The 18,009-nt window shown below is 35.4% G+C and overlaps 1 protein-coding gene across 1 annotated transcript in view; it reads right to left on the bottom strand.

Moving 5' to 3' along the window:
* Nucleotides 1-18,009, bottom strand: part of UBTD2 (ubiquitin domain containing 2) — a 59,866-nt gene that overhangs the window by 24,655 nt on the left and 17,202 nt on the right. The window lies entirely within an intron of this gene.

Below are 18,009 nucleotides of genomic sequence, written 5' to 3'. Positions count from 1 at the left end.
GATGTCTAGAACTTTCAAATGGTTCAGCTGTTAAAAGGGAGTGTGTGTTGGGGTGCCTGGGTGTCTTAGTTGGTTAAGCATCTGACTCTTGGTTTCAGCTCAGGAAATAACCTCAGGGTTGTGAGACTGAGCCCTGAGTGGGGGGCTCTGCCCTCAGCACAGAGTCTGCTTGAGATTCTCTCCCTCTTCTACCACCCCTCTCCTGCTCATGCACAAACACACACTCTCTAAAATAAGTAAATAAATAAAATCTTTAAAAAAGAGAGAAAAATGTAAATATAGCAAAATGTTAACTACTAAATCTACAAGGGTACACATGTGTTTATTGTACTATTTTTTTCATGTTTGAATATTTTCACAATTTTTTTTTTTTTAAGAAAACCCAAACACTGAGAAGCAATTAAGATTTGAATACAATATTTGAGGCACTTCAGTTCTGACCCTGATATCTCATCACTTCTGGATACTCATATGTTTACATAATTGTTGAAGTTACCCATGTTTGATTATAATAAAGGATCAGGGAACCATAAGTGTATGATACCAAGCACATAATTCAGAAGCTAAATCTGTGCTACTCAAACTCCCAGTTTCTAAGTTCTATTTACATATGTATGGCTTTTAGGCACATGCCTAATTCTCTCCTATATTCCCATGCCCACATTCTAGTGCCTATCCTTGAGCACTGAAGCTAGCCTGGACCATCTATAATTTAGAATCCAACCAGCAAAGGGAGAGCTGGAAAACTCAAAGGGTCAAAACAAAAGCAACAAAAGCATCTAACATTATTACTTAAATCCTCATCTATGGGCTAGAGATTATTTGGAACAAGGAGTTAATACATCAGCAACAGTATCTAAAAGAACACTAAATAATAAAATAATCAATTCACCAAGAATATATAATAATCATAAATATGTATGCAGCTAACAATAGGACTTCAAAGTATATGAAGCCAAAACTGACTGAATTAAAGGAGAAATAAGACCATCCCACAATTATACCTGGCTACCTCAACATTCTTCAATCAGTAACTAATAGAGTAAGAAGACATAAAATAAGCAAGAATACAGAAGACAGCAAGAACATTATTTATTTTTTTTTTTTTAAAGGTTTTATTTATTTTTTTGACAGAGAGAGACATAGCGAGAGCAGGAACACAAGCAGGGGGAGTGGGAGAGGAGAAGCAGGCTTCCCGCGGAGCAGGGAGCCCGATGCGGGGCTCGATCCCAGGACTCCGGGATCATGACCTGAGCCGAAGGCAGACGCTTAACGACTGAGCCACCCAGGCGCCCCGACAGCAAGAACATTATTAATCAACTTGCATAAATGACATTGATAGGACATTCCACCCAACAAGAAAAGAATATATATTCTTATCAAGGGCACATATACCATTCACACCAAGATAGACAATACAAAACTTAAGAGAAATGACACAAAATATGCTCTACAATCATAATGGAATTAAATTATAAATTGATAACATAAAAGTTATTTGGAAAAATCCCCAAGTAATTAGAGATTAAATAATACACAACATCCAAATAAGTCATGGGTAAAAGGGAAGTTAGAAAATACTTTGAAGGGCACCTGGGTGGCTCAGTCGGTTAAGCGTCTGCCTTCGGCTCAGGTCATGATCCCAGGGTCCTGGGATCGAGTCCCACATCGGGCTCTTTGCTCAGTGGGGAGCCAGCTTCTCCCTCTCCCTGCAGCTCCCCCTGCTTGTACTCTCTCTCTCTGTCAAATAAATCAATAAAATCTTAAAAAAAAAAAAAAGAAAATACTTTGAATGGAATGAAAATGAAAATATATCAAAATTTTAGAATGCTGCCAAAAAGCACTGCTTAGACAAAAATTTATAGCATTAAAATGCTTCTATTAGAAAGTCTCAAATCAACCATGTAAGCTTCTACCTTAAAATGCTAAAAGAACAAATTAAACTCAAAGTTTAAGAAAGAAAATAATAAAAAGCAGAAACCAAAGAAATTGAAAACAGAAAAAAAGACAAAACTTATAATGGCAAAAGCCTTAAAAAAAAAAAAATCAATAAACTGATAAACCTCTAGCCAGACTGACCAAGAAAAAAAAAGACAAAAATGATCAACATCGGGCACCTGGGTGGCTCAGGTCATGATCTCAGGGTCTTGGGATGGAGTCCCTGCATCGGGCTTTGTGCTCAGTGGGGAGCCGGCTTCCTCCTCTCCCTCTGCCCCTCCCCCAGCTTGTGCTCTAGCTGTCTCTCATAAATCTTAAAAAAAAAAATTACCAACATCAGGAATGAAAGAGGGAACATCACTAAAGATCCAGCAGATGTTTAAAGGATAATAAAGTAATATTCACTCAGGAAAAAAGGGATAACTTGACTACCTCCATATATACAAAAGACATTGAGTTTGTCTTTAAAAACTTTCCAACAAAGAAAACTCCAGGTCCAGATGGGATTATTGAATTCTATCAATATAAAGAAGAAATGATGTGATTACTCTCCCTTTCAGAAAACAAAAGAGAAAGGAATACTCCTCGATTCAATTTTTGGGGCCACAACTGCACTGATAACAAAATAAGACAAAATAAAAAAACTACAAATATGCCTCATGAACATAGATGCAAAGATGAAATAAAGACCTTATCAGGCATATAAAGACTGAAAGAATTTATCACCTGTATACCTGCACCACAGGAAATATTATACAGTCCTTGGGCAGAAAGAAAATGGCAACAGATGGAAATCTGAATCTATACAAAGGAATGGGGATCATCAAAAATGGTTAACTCCATGGATAAATATAGAAGATATTTTAAATTATTATTCAACTCTCCTTACAAAATAATTGAGTGCTATCACCAGGAAAGGTAGAGTAAGGACTTCTGAAAATCTTCTCTATAAATACAATGAGAATATTGGCAAAAACTGTCAAAATAAACTTCAGAACTCTGGCAATTAACCAAAGACCTCCTACAAACCAGGGAGCATGTACTCTTTCTTATTCAAGAAAAAGTGCTATTTTGGTAAAAACCACGAGTATTGTGGTGGTATTTTAACATGCCCTCGACCAATCCCCCTCTTCCCAGCTCCAAGGTAACCTTGAAAACCAACGGACAGCAATCACAGTAAAAGCCACCAGCACCACAGCCACAGGAGGGGTCAGAACAGGGCTGGAGCTCTTTAAAAGCCCCATTTGCAAAAAAACAAAAAACAAAAAACAAAACTGTCATGTTTTGGCCTATGTGGAAGTTCTCTAGGAAATACTACTCATAGAGCTTGTCTTTATTTTACCTAACTTACAGCTCTCCCAGAATAAACAGCCTATTCCCGGGGGCATTTGTAAAAAACAATAAGCAGAAATTGTTTAACACTGCACCTGCAAGAGGTAGTGAAACATTTGGGGCAAGCAAGAAAAGCTAATCAAAGCTGGGGAATGAGATGTCCAGAAAAACCCTGACATATTTCTGGGAATCTAAAAGGCTGCACATGCATAGGACTGTGCATATCCAGGGCTGTGTACATGTTCAGGGAAGACCAAGAATGTACTAAGGTCTCACTTCTAACTGACAGACTCTGTACAAACAGGAAGTAAGAGCTAAGGCACAGCAGTAAACTACCTGAATTTTAAAGGTGAGTCCCAATATGAACACAGAGCCATGCAGCAAAGAATGGGAGAGTTACTGGTTCTGCACTTTTACGGAAATATATCCAATCATTAGCTCACCACTAAGCTAACTAAGCAGAGACTTCAATGGCCACACCTAATTAAGAATACAAACTTTATAGAATTAGTTCAGTAAAGTCAGCAAAAAAACCCAAAAAGCAACAATAACAAACCGTGAAGGAGGAGAATCTGACTTGAAGGGTTGTCATATATTATATTAAATGTTCAGGTTTAACAAAAAAATTATGAGACATGCAAGGAAAGTATGACCCATACACAGGGAGGGAAAAAAGCAGATAATAGAAACTCACTGAGAAAGTCCAGACACTGGACTTACTAGAGTTTAAGTCAGCTATCTTAAATATGTTCAACGAACTAAAGGAAACCATGTGTAAAGAACTAAACGAATGAGAACTAAGTCTTTGTTTTTTTAGAAGTAGGCTTCATACCCAATGTGAGGTTAAAACTCATGACTCCAAGATCAAGAGTCATATGCTCTACTGACTGAGCCAGTTAGGCACCCCTGAGAACTAAGTCTTAGTAAAGATATAGAAAGTATTATTTTTTAAATATGAGTATAGTTGCCACACAATGTTACATTAGTTCCAGGTGTACAATAGTGATTTGATATCTCTATTTGTTATAGTCTGCTCACCCCTAGTGTAGCTACCATCCGTCATCACACATCAGTATCATTGACTATATTCCACAATATCATTGACTATATTCCCTATGCTGTGCCTTTTATTTGTGACTTATTCATTCCATAACTGGAAGCCTGTATCTCCCACTTCCCTTTACCCATTTTACTTCCTCTACCCAAGAGATAGAAATTATTTTTAAACTCATGGAGTTGAAAAGTGCAGTAACAAATGAAAAATTCACTAGAAAGACTCAACAGCAGATTTGAGCAGGCAGAAGAAAGAATCAGTGAACATGAAGATAGGTCCATTGAGATGATCTTGTCTGAGGAACATAAAAAAAAAAAAAACTGAAGGAAAATGAACAAAGCCTCAAGAGACCTTGACAATGGTGTAACCAATTAAGATTACCAATATACATACACATAACGTGAGTCCTAGAAGGGAGAGAAAAGGTAGAAAGAGTATTGGAAAAAGTAGTGGCACAAAACTTCTTATAACTGATGAAAAACATCGATCTACACAGCAAGTAGATCAACAAACTCAGAAATCCCTACCCAGACATATCATAATTAAGCTGATAAAAGCCCAATATAAAGAGATCTTGAAAGAAAAAGAAGGAACTCATCACATACAAGACATTCTCAAAAAAGTTCAACAGCTGATTTCTCATCAGCAGCCATGGAGGACAGAAGGCAGTGAGATAGCAAATTCAAAATAATAAAGAGTGTGTCAACTAAGAATTCTATACCCAGCAAAAAGTAGATTTTGAAAATTAGGGAGAAAGTAAAACATTCCCAGATAAACAAATACTGAGAGGATTTGTTGCTAGCAGACTAGCTTTGCAAAATACCAGGAAGTCCTTCAGGCTGAAATAAAGGGATCCTTGACAGTAACTTGAACATACATGAATAAAAAATGTCAGCGAAGGCAAATTTACATATGCAAATATATAATTTACATTTATGTATTTACACATGTGAATTTATACAGGTCAATATAAAAGCCAGTAAATATATATTTTTGACTTGAAATTGTTTCCTATTTGATTTTTTTCTTTTAAGTAGGCCCCATAGCCATCATGAAGCCCAATGTGAGGCTTGAACTCACAAGCCTGAGATCAAGACCTCAGCTAAGATCAAGAGCTGGACACTTTAACCAACTGAGTTACCCAGGTGCCCCTCCTCCTATTTGATTTAAAAGACAATTGTATTAAGCAATAATTATAAATCTATGTTGATGAACATACAATGTATAAACATGTAATTTATATGTCAATAACAGCACAAAGAGGGAGGGGAAGGGGCTATATAAAAGTTTTTATATGCTATTGAAATTAGATTGGTTTCAATTAGAACTAGATTGTTAGAAATTAAGATGTTAATTATAATCTCCAGAGCAACCACTAGAAAATGATTTAAAAATATAGAGTGAAAGAAATGACAAGGGAATTAAAATGATACACTAGAAAATACCTATTTAACACAAAATAAAGCATTAATACAGGGATAGGAGAAAAACGGAATAAGACATATAGCAAAAAAAATAGCAAAATGGCAGGTATAAATCCTATCTTACTAGTTATTTCATAAAATATAAATATTAGGCATTCTAATCAAATGTTGAAATTTACAGAGGTGCCTGGCTGGCTCAGTCAATAGAGGATGTGACTCTTGATCTTGGGGCTGTAAGTCTGCCCCACTTGGGTACACAGATTACTTAAAAAAATTTTTTTTTAATCTTAAAAACAGATGTTGAAAATTACAGAATGCACAAAAACCCATCATCCAACTATATGCTGTCCATAACAGACACTTTAGATTGAACACATTTAAGTTGAAAGCAAAAAATCGAAAAAGATATATCATGCAAGCAGTCACCAAAAGAGAGCTGGAGTGGCTAGATTTATACCAGACAAAGAGACTTTAACACAAACATTTTTACTAAAGACAAAGAAGGACATTTTATAATAAATAGGTCAATTCATCAGGAAGATACAGCAATTATAAACATATATGCACTTAACAACAGAGTCCCAGAATGTATGAAGGAAATACTGACAGAATTGAAGGGAGAAAGTTCTACAATAATAGTTAGAAATCAGAATACTCCATTTTCAATAACAGATAAAATATCTAGACAGAACATCAATAAAGAAACAAAAGACCTGAACAATACTATAAACCAACTAAAGCTTACAGATATATAGAACATACCCAACAATAGTAAAATAGTAAAATACATAGTCTTCTTTTTTTTTTTTTAAATACATAGTCTTCTTAAGTGCACATTGAAATTGGCCAGGATAGACTAATAAGTTAGGCGCCAAAGCAAATCTCAATAAACTTAAGACTGAAATCATACAACATATATTCTCTGACCATAATGGAATGAAGGTAGAAACCAATAAGAAGTTAACTAGAAAAGTCATAAATATATGGAAATTAAACAATACACTCATACCCAATGGATCAAATAAAAAATCACAAGGAAATGAGAAAAGACAAATGAAAACAAAAAGCAAAATACAAAAACTCATGGGATACAGAAAAGCAATGCTCAGAGGGAAAGATCTCAATCAATAACCTAACTATACACCTTAAGGAACTAAAAAAAGAAGAGCAAAGTAAACCTAAAGCTAGCAGAAGGTAGGTAATAATAAAGATTAGAGCAGATATAAACAAAATAGAGAACAGAGAAACAACAGAGGTTCAATAAAGCCAAAAGTTAGTCCTTTGAAAGATCAACAAAATTGTCAAAACTTTTAAGTTCAACTAAGAATAAGAGAGAAGACAGAAATAATTAAAATCAGAAACCAAAGTGCAGATATTCTTACTGACTTTACAGAAATAAAAAAAGGATAATACTAGAACACTATGAACAATTAGTTATACACCAACAAATTAAATGACCTAGGTGAAACAGACAAGTTCCCAGAAACAAATTATCAAAATTGACTTAGGGAGAAAGAGGGTCGCCTGGTTGACTTCAGTCAGTGGAGCATACCACTCTTGATCTCAGGGTTGTGAGTCTAAGCTCCACATTGGGTGTAGAGATTACTGAAAAAGAAAAAAATTGAAGAAGAAAAAGAAAAGGAGGAAAGGAAGAGGAGGAGGAGGAGGTGGAGGAAGAAAAAGAAGAACAAGAGACCTGTAAACAAGAGACTGAATCAATAATAAAAAAAAACCTCCCAACAAAGAAAAGCCCAAGACCAGATGACTTCACTGGTGAATCCTACTAAACATTTAAAGAATTAACACCAGTCCTTTTCAAATGCTTCCAAAAAATAGAAGAGTAAAGAACACTTCCTAACTCATTCTATGAGGCCAGCATTACCCTAACCAAAGCCAAAGATAACTGCAAAACAAACAAACAAAAAACCCAAAACAACAACAAAAAACCCCAAAACAATAAACCCATATCCCTTAAGAGGATAAATGCAAAAATTCTCAACATAGTATTAGCAAACCAAATCCAACAGCCTATTAAAAAGATTATAATACCATGACCAAGTAGAATTTGTCCCAGTAATGTGACTGGTTCAACATAAGAAAATTAATGTAATTAATATGCCACATTAATAGAATGAAGAAAAAAACATGCAATCATCTCTATGAATACAAAAAAAAAAAAAAAAGGCACCCGATAAAACCCAATATTCTTTCACAATAAGAACACTCATACAGCTAAGAACAGAAGGGCACTTCCACAAAATGGTAAAGGGTCTTCATAAAAAAACCCACAGCTAACATCATACTCAATAAAGAAACACTGAAAGCTTTCCCTCTAAGATCAAGAAGATGACAAGGTAAGAGCTAAGAAACTTATTGTTGCTTAAACAGAACAGGGAGGGAGATTCTATAGCAGTAACATTCAATAACTAAAATATACATTCTAGTACCTGTGTGCTGCAATGTACAATTACACACAAAAAAATCACTATTCATTGGGAACTCAAAACTTTTTAGTTCAGACATGTTTGAACTACATAAAAGAATATATAAAAAATCACTTAAATATCAGCATTAATGTAAAAAGGCACTACATATAATGGAAAGAAACTAACCTCACTTCAAACAAGGAGTTACATGAGACACTGGAAATCTTAGAGCATATATACCACTATGCATGATGGTATAACTTATAAAGTAATGAGACTGTATACAAAATGTCAAACGTAAAACTAGTTACATTTAATCACTATGTATTTATACAGATGTATCCTGAGTAGGTACAAGTTGATGAGGCATCTTAAGGCCAAGAAATGCACTGAGGGGTATAATACCCCTATGGGAGAACTAAATTTTCACTATTCAAAAGAAGTCCTATAATGAAAAAAGAAAAAGAAAAGGAAAATAAGAAAAAGAAAAAGGAAAGGAAAGAAAGAAGAAAAGGAAAAGAAAAAGCAGACAGATACTCATTTATGCAAAAAGAAACAGAAGGATAAACCAGAAACCAATAATACTGGTTACTTACAGAGGGTGGGTAGAAACAAGAAAAGAAATAATGAGAGGATGGGTAAGAGGTAGAAATGGGTAAAGTAACACTTTTCTGAGTGTATCTTTTTGCCCAATCTAACAATCTAACTTTTTTTTTTTAAGATTTGTATTTATTTATTTGATAGAGAGAGACAGAGCCAGAGAGGGAACACAAGCAGGGGCAGTGGGAGAAGGAGAAGCAGGCTTCCCGCCGAGCAGGGAGCCTGATGTGGGGCTGAGCCAAAACAGACACTTAACAACTGAGCCCCCCAGGCGCACCCCTTGCCGAGTCTAATTTTTAAAACTAGTTAACATTACACATATTCAAATAAATAAATAAAATCAACACAGAAAGGGAAAACTAAAAATGGAACACTATACAAACAAATGAATCTACCGTATTTCTAATAATTAATATAGCTATATTAAAAGGATGTGTACCTAACCTAAACTCCAGAGGACAGTAATTTTGTTAGTAATTTTACCCTTAAGCTAAAGACGTAAAGAACTATAAACAACTCTGGTTGGTAGTTTTGCTTTTCACAATAAAATGAATTAGCAATTCCAGAACTATGTCATGTGTATTCTCAGACTGAGTAAATAACTATATTGTGGAAACTGAGAGCCAAGTTTTTTCACTGTTGAGAGAAAATTATGAATACAGGCAGGCGAATGCTAGATATCACTATGAGCTCACTGTTCTAAATACATAAAAAGACAGAGATGTGTGTTATACATTATATACATATATGTATATATGTGTGTGTATATATGTATTCAATGTACATATATGTATGCAATATATATATATTCCCTAAGATATATAGGATATACATGTCCTATAATACATCGTGTGTATATATATCCTATATATTATACAAACATGCATATCTTATATATCCTAGGGATGTATCTATATCTATAACTATATATCTACATATCTGTATCTATCCTAGCTCTTTTCACTGAGAGAATCTAGAGGCAATGACACTCCAATAGCACCAAATACACCTGGAGTCTAGATCCTGGCTTCCAAATGTCGTTCTCCACTAAAAGGAACCAGGGATCCCTGGCTGATTTCTGGACTCTGGCAAGTAAAAATACAAGATGAGCCTGAAACATCTTGTTAAGCCAGAAAACAAAGAAGTGCTCAATAAATAATGAAGGCATGTCGAGAGAACACAGAGACCAGCTTGGAGAAGCTCCCAATGGCCATTTTGGTACAATTTAAGCATCAGAATAAATAACAATAGCAACAGATTATACCTCACAGAATAAAACAGAAAACTCTAAGTCCATACTAATATAATAAATAAATAAATGGGGGAGACAAGAGGGTTCTTTTTTATTAAATTTAATAATTATAAAATTATTGGGGTGCCTGGGTGGCTCAGTCTGTTAAGCCTCTGCCTTCGGCTCAGGTCATGATCTTAGGGTCCTGGAATGGAGCCCCAAGTCAGGCTCCCTGCTCAGCAGGGGAGTCTGCTTCTCCCTCTGCCCTGCTCATGAGCTCTCTCTCACGCACTCTCTCTCTCAAATAAATAAAATCTTTTTAAAAATATGTAAAATTATTAATAATTATAAAAGTGATGAAATTTAAAAAATCACCATTTGGCAACCACCATAATTATTTGAGGCAAGAATTATCAATGGATAAAACTGGTACCTGTTGGATAAGAAACAAAATACTTACATAAATTCAATCTTCCTACTAGATACTTATTATTTGCACAGGGAAAATACTAACCTTACAGTGAAGAAACTTGGCTGGCACCAAAGTGATCAAAATTAACAACACCAATAATGGAAAAACAGACATCATGTGACTCCTGACATCATATACTGGGAAGGACACAATTTCTGTGGTATTCTTGCCCTGACTACATAATCATGAGGAAGCCAAGCATGATGAAACATCAGACAAATTCAAATAATGAACACTCTGCAAAATAACTGGCCTGTACACTTCAAAATAACAAAATCATGAAAGATTAAAAAGTCTCCAGAACAGCTCCAGATTAAAGTAGACTAAAGAGATATGACAACTGGGGCGCCTGAGTGGCTCAGTCATTAAGCGTCTGCCTTCGGCTCAGGTCATGATCCCAGAGCCCTGGGAGAGAGCCCCGCATCGGGCCCCCTGCTCCGCAGGGAGTCTGCTTATCCCACTCCCACTCCCCTTGCTTGTATTCCCTCTCTCGCTGTGTCTCTCTGTCAAATAAATATTAAAAAAAAAGAGAGAGATATGACAACTAAACACAATGCATGATCCTGGGAGATTTTCTTTGAATATTGGTGAAGACAATGATGAAATTGCATAAAGTCCACAGAGCAAATATTAGCATTATATCAATATTAACGTCTTGATTTTGATAATTGTATTGTGATTATATAAAAGAATGTCCTTGCTCTTAGGAAATACACACTAAAGTATTTTGGAGTAAAAAGGTTTCCTGTCTGTCTGCAACTTATCAGATGGTTCGAGAACACATAAGTGTTTACACATATGTGCATATATATAAAGAAAGATTATAAAGCATATGTGATAAAATGTAACATTTGGGGAAATCTGAATGAAGGGTATACAGAACTACTTCCTACCATTTCTGCAACTTTAAGTTTGACATTATTTTAAAATAAAGTAAAACAAACAAAAAAGACTTGTGGCCCTTTGATAATCCCTTGGATATAGATTTGGATTTGGGAAAGCAACCATGCTATTAACCTAGATCTCACTAGGCCCCAAAGACCCAGGGCACTATAAAGATGCAGACTGTGTCTGGTGGAATTAGATAATTTTTGAGACTTTCCTTGACCAACTCAAAATTCTTAAGGAATCTGCAGGAATATTCCCGTAAGCATTTAGAAGACCCTGCAGGGAATGACCCCTATCACTCTGACTATAACATCATGGGTATAGAAGGTAGCAGTTTGCCACAAAATATTGCTTTTCTCAGAAACAGTAAGTCAGCAGAGAATGATACTATGGCCCAGCCACTGTGAAGAGTGCTATCTATATACTGTCCTACTGAATACTCTCAACTCCAGTATAATCTCCATCTTAAAATGAGAAAGCAAACTTAAAAAGCAAAATACCTAAGTGGGGAGGAGGATAAGGGAGATGACAATAATAAAATAAGTTTAATTGGATTGTTACAAAAATTTAATGAGGTAATATTTCTCACACACACAATTAGAACATTGCCTAGCAAATACAAAAAAACAATACCTAAATGTCTGTTAAATTAATAAAAATAAAAAATCTCCCAAAGAGGGCGCCTGGGTGGCTCAGTTGGTTAAGCGACTGCCTTCTGCTCAGGTCATGATCCTGGAGTCTCTGGATCGAGTCCCGCTTCTGCCTCTGACCCTCCCCCCTCTCATGTGCTCTCTCTCTCTCATTCTCTCTGTCTCAAATAAATAAATAAATAAAATCTTTAAAAAAAAATCTCCCAAAGATCATAAAGCTAACTGATATGGCTGGGATCAAACCCAGATTGACTGACTCCAAGGTTCATATTCTCAGCCACTAGGCCTTTACTGCCTCATGGCTTTAAGAGTTACTGGATTAAATGTTCAACTTTCACCTACCCTCCCAAAGTGAACCTACATGATGATCAATCTATCTGTCAGGTTACAGAGATCTCCGAGCTTAAAGGTGTGAACCAGTGCTTAGGATGGCATAGCAAGTTGGCATGGATCTTAAGTGCCCAAACTACACAATATTTCCCAGACAGCATTCACCAGTTACCAAAAGCATGTTGATGCCTGTCCCAAGCCACTGCGAAGAAAAGTACAAAGTGTTTCCTAAGCCACCAGTGATCCGTAAGACTCTTTATTTAAGGGGGTCTCCATTTTCAATCTGCAAAGTTTCCTTTGCTTTGAGTTAGCTTTGAGAAATTGGCCAAAATGTGGGTAAATGCACTTTACTTGAATTATACTCATTTGCCAAGTCCTTTTCTTTTAATGGGTTTCTAAGTGTAGTCAAAGCCCTCTTACTTTTAACAACAGGTCAGAATCAAAGAGTATGTTCAACAGACCCGTAGAACATAATGGTATTTTGGCTTGTACAAGATTTTGCCACAAAATCTGTAAAGCAGAATTAGGACTCAATCATCAAATTCTCTCTCTCCACCAAGTTATAAGAAAGTGATATTTGAGGCAAACAATCAACAGAAAAACTACTAGAAATTGTATCGCCTTGGCGTTAGATTCACAGGAAAAGAGACAGATCTTTTTTTTTTTTTTTTTAAAGATTTTATTTATTTGACAGAGAGAGACACAGCGAGAGAGGGAACACAAGCAGGGGGAGTGGGAGAGGGAGAAGCAGGCTTCCTGCTGAGCAGGGAGCCCGATGCGGGGCTCAATCTCAGGACCCTGGGATCATGACCTGAGCCAAAGGCAGATGCGTAACGACTGAGCCACCCAGGTGCCCCAAAAAGAGACAGATCTTGAATGTCACTTAATTTTTTTAAATTGCATCTATGGCTATTACCATTACAAAACTCCAAGCTTCACTTTTAGCTTATTTAACTGCACTGTTCAGAAGGAAGTAATGTCATAAGGAATACATATTCTCACAAACTGCCCACATAAATGCCTTGGGAAACTTGCTCAATTATAGCAAGGTATTTCTTTTGCTCTAGTTTACATTGCATTTCCTCAGATTAAGTCCCAGGAAGTGCATCTCTCACTTCATTGTGGTGATTCTACTAATTCTTAACTTTCAAAACAGACAGCCAGGTCAATTTTAGAAGAAATACTGATAATCCCTCCCAAAATGAAAAGTTAACAATGACATTTCCATTATATCCCAGAACATCAGTAAAGTCAAACTCAAGAAGCCATAACTGCTCTAGAAGCATAGCTACAATGACTTCAAAAAGCACTTCACATTTCTCTGAACGTATGATTTTTGCTCTTTTATACATACAGTATACAACGGGAGCATGAAAGAATGCACCCCAAAATGTTTATGTTAGGTGGTAGGGTAAATGTGATTTACTTTTTCTTAAATATGCTTCTTGACTTTTAGAAATTTTTTTACAGGGCGCCTGGGTGGCTCAGTTGGTTGGGAGTCTGCGTTTGGCCCGGGTCGTGATCCCACGGCCCGGGTCGGGCTCCTTGCTTGGCGGGGAGCCTGCTTCTTCCTCTCCCTCTGCCTGCTGCTCCCCTGCTTGTGCTCTCTCTCTCTCTGTCAAATGAATGAATAAAATCTTTAAAAAAAAATTTTTTTTAATTAATATTTTTTTACAGAAAGTTCTTTAAAAGTTTTTTAAATGACCATAAATATATACAGTAAGAAAAGATTAGTCCTAAATAAGTTCTCACGTAAGAGACAGTATATAAGAATGAATATACAAAAAAATAATACAAACATACATAATATATATTTGTATATGTATATATTTTTATATATACTATATACGTAATGAACATGTGTGTGTCTGCACACACACATAGGAATCAAAAGCTTCAACTACTCTCCCTTCGTATCCAGAAAGCAAAGTAATCTTACAAATGTTTCAGCATGAACTTTTGACAGGGTGATTTAGTTCAGCAATGTTATAAGTAGCTTTTAGACTGTATCAGGAATAAATGCAAAGACATCATTAGTCAATACTTCCCTACTCATTAAAACTGTAAAGCATTTTCCCCCCCGACACTTCAGTACAAAAATAACTTGCCAATGTTTTTTATACTACCTATTATTAAAGCAGAACTATTTCTCAATGGAAACTGAATATTCTACATCTTAATTTTCTTTAATCTCCCTCAATGTTTCATCAGAAAACTTCTTTTTCCTCCCTCTTTAATAAATGGTAGAACTTCTCACACTTTTAGTATTTAGGCTTTTAGGATTCATCCTTATTCCAAACTGAAAAACCTATCTTTACTATTGAAATGTAGTTCTGTCCCTGTTTATTATTCCCGTCTTAAAATGCTTAAGGATCCATCATTACAGAAAAAAAAGTTACATGTTTTTCGGTCATTTCTTTGCCCTACGTAGTTACGTTGTAATTTCTAGTCAGTATATTCAGTATTGGTATACAGAAAACAAAAATAAAAACACAAGAACCTATTTTCTACCCCATGACAGATCCAATACAAAAAGATAGTCTCCCTGCTTCCAAGGGTAGCTTGCTTCAGTAACAGATTAGCAATTCTCCCCATTCTCAGAGCTCTTGTTACAGCTGAAGCATCTTATTCAATGTTCATTCCAGAAGTACTGGGATCATTTTATTGTTTCTCAAGTTCCTTTTCATTATGTCCTACTTATATGTGGTGGCACAGATCTCAATTTTTCACTTCAAAATTATGAGACTTTAAAGAACGTATAAACAACTTGAGTCATTTAGTAAGAAATAGGTATCTACAACATGATGCAACCATCACAAACCCAGAGCAGCAAAATTCAAATTCACAGAAGGGTGTGTTCAATAGGCCCTATGTGTTAATTTTTGGCAATACAATAATGATTAAAGGCCCAAAAGCTTTTTAATCATCAAATTAAAATTAGTATTTCCAGGGTAACTAAAGTTCAAGGCACAAATATATTGGTGACTGCCAGAAAAAGCATAAGCTACCATAATAAAACTATATTAGGGGACCACCATAGATTTCCCCTCCACCTTCTGAGCAAGATACATTCAAGAGATAGGTGGTCTCTGTTCCTTTTATCAACTATAAAACCAGAAGGTGGTTCCAAATGTTCATATGTTGACATTTTAAGTACAAATACTCATTCACTTCTGGGTTCTAATCCCCATCCTTTAAGTGCTGGATATAATAATCAGAAAGAACTTTCATGTAATTTCCTTCAACTCACCCCTTGGGGCGATCACTACTTTATGATCTGAGACAGATTTTCTAATACTCTATACTAAGGGTGATTTCAGAGCATAGGCCTAGAAAAACTTTATTAAGCTTTCTTCAGATTAGACAAATCCTTCTTTTCTTATACTTCAAGGACCTTAAGGAAACTTGTTTCCCCACACAGTTCAACTGCTAAATTCAAGTCAAGTTTGAATAAACGGAGTTTTAAGCTGAAAACATTCAGTCTGGATTAAGAAGTAGAGGTAAAGTGGAAAAGATAACCAAGTAAAGGGGCGCAAAAGATGAATGAGATTAACACGTTTTTCCATTTAATCCAATTTTAGATAATGTAAGATCTTAGATCAGAATTTCTATCTTGTGAAAAGCAATATAACTTATTGACTAAGACTGAAGACAATTACCGACCTCATTTTTTACTGCTGCCATTTCCATTTTGGACACAAGAGTGAACATAAGAGTCCTTAAGAAATACATTCCATTAATTTCAACTCAACTATACTTATTGCCACAAAGGAAAAACACACACACTTCGGCTGCAAGGAAAGAAAAGTCAACCCAAACCCCTCATCATCTGTGGAGTGAATACTGAATTAGAAAACAGAAGACGGAGCTTACAGTTTGGGATACTCTTTTCACTCCTTACTCAGATCAAAACTTCTCTGTGCCTGAGGTTCCTCCCTTGTGGAACAGCGATAATAACATCATCTTTCCTTAAAGTCAAAGGGTCATTGTAAGAATCAAGAAAATGTGAAGATTTTTTTTTTAATAAAAAATTCCAACAAGGACAAAGATTATGTATTACAGTCATGGCTCTTCTTACATATTTGTTAATTATATCTGTCAAGCTTAAACAGTTGAAAAGCCATTACTTTACAGACTTTAAGCTCTCATTCAACAAGTATTTCCTATGTATACTGTTACTTACAAGCCACTTACTGGCCCTGTTGAAATATTACATACAAGTTTAAATATATCACACAGGTATACTCAATGTGTTTGTTGTGCAAACAACATAGCCAGGAAGGGAGATTTTGATAAGTAAAAGTAGAATGAAAGTGTGAAATATATTTGCATTACTAAGTATCTTATAACACAAGGCATATGTTACAAAGTTACACATTATATAACATTGTACTTGCATAATTTAATGAATTTCTCCCCAAACACAAGCTCCTTATACTTTTTACATGGAGAAGTGTGGTGTAGACCCCCAAAGTGCACTTAGTCTTTAGTAAAATACCTCAAATATCAGTTTCATCCTACCACTTGTCCCTGGATTTTGCCCTCCTCCAACATCCCCCTAAATGTCTGCTGAAAATAACCCACAAAATAAACAAACAAAAACCCCTAAATTCAGAGAATTCATAAAGGGTGCCTTCATTACTCCCTGTTAATATAATACTTTATAGACTGTATGTGAAAACTGGATTTCTGCCGCATTCAATGTAAGCAAAGATTCAGCTCAAGGGCAGCCTAACAATTCTACTGGGCTGGGTGGGCAATACATATAATTAACTCTTTTCATATGCAAAGCAATTCAAATCATGACTAGGCTTACTAAGGATGACAGAAGAAAATAATACACAAATAAATACAAAATAAGCAGGGAGACCTTAAGCAAATTAGATTACTGCCTCCTTTCATTAAATGGGCAAATAAGAATCTATCCCAGAGTTAATTATCGTGAGGAATCCCTAAAGATAATGGGCTTTAGTATTACTAAGGAACTAGTAAAATAATTTCATTCAAAAATCAAATTAAATAATTAAAGCCAAACAGTAAACTTTTCATTCTCCAAGTGATAAAACAGTCACAACTATTCATTATTTCACTTATTTATTCCATCAGGAACTATTTAATGCATACATATCATGAATTATACTAGATTCTAAGGATACAATAAGGAAGAAATCAGACAAGGCCCCTGACTTCACAGAGCTTACAATGTTATGAGGTAAGACAGGAAATAAACAAGTAAATAAATAATTTCTAAAAGCAATTTTTAAAAAACAGGGGGAAGGGCCACACTATTTTTAAGAACTGTAATAAAAAAGCACTTCACAGCAAATACTTACATTCCAAGTAAATAGGTCAAAGGCCCTGAAAAGGAAAGAAGCCAAGCTCTCTCTGCTCACTAGATGCAAAGACCTTCCATTGACATTCCTGCTATGTTTCATCTCAATCTAGTCCAGAAAAGTCAGACTAGAAATATGACAGACACCAGACCTCACCTACTAGCATCGCATCTGATTCTGGTTCTTCCTTCATAATCCACAGTCAAATCTTTCAAACCCAAGTAAATAAATCTTTAAAAAATAAAAAAAAAGAATAAAAATAAATGGTGTAAAATTAAATATAGTACTATTTTTTCAGTAACTGTTTGCAACTTCAAATATCTAATACAAT

Source organism: Neomonachus schauinslandi, chromosome 7, assembly GCF_002201575.2.
Source record: "Neomonachus schauinslandi chromosome 7, ASM220157v2, whole genome shotgun sequence".
Classification (NCBI taxonomy): domain Eukaryota; kingdom Metazoa; phylum Chordata; class Mammalia; order Carnivora; family Phocidae; genus Neomonachus; species Neomonachus schauinslandi.
Note: the sequence above shows the minus strand (reverse complement) of the source record. Positions and strands in the feature narration are given on the sequence as shown.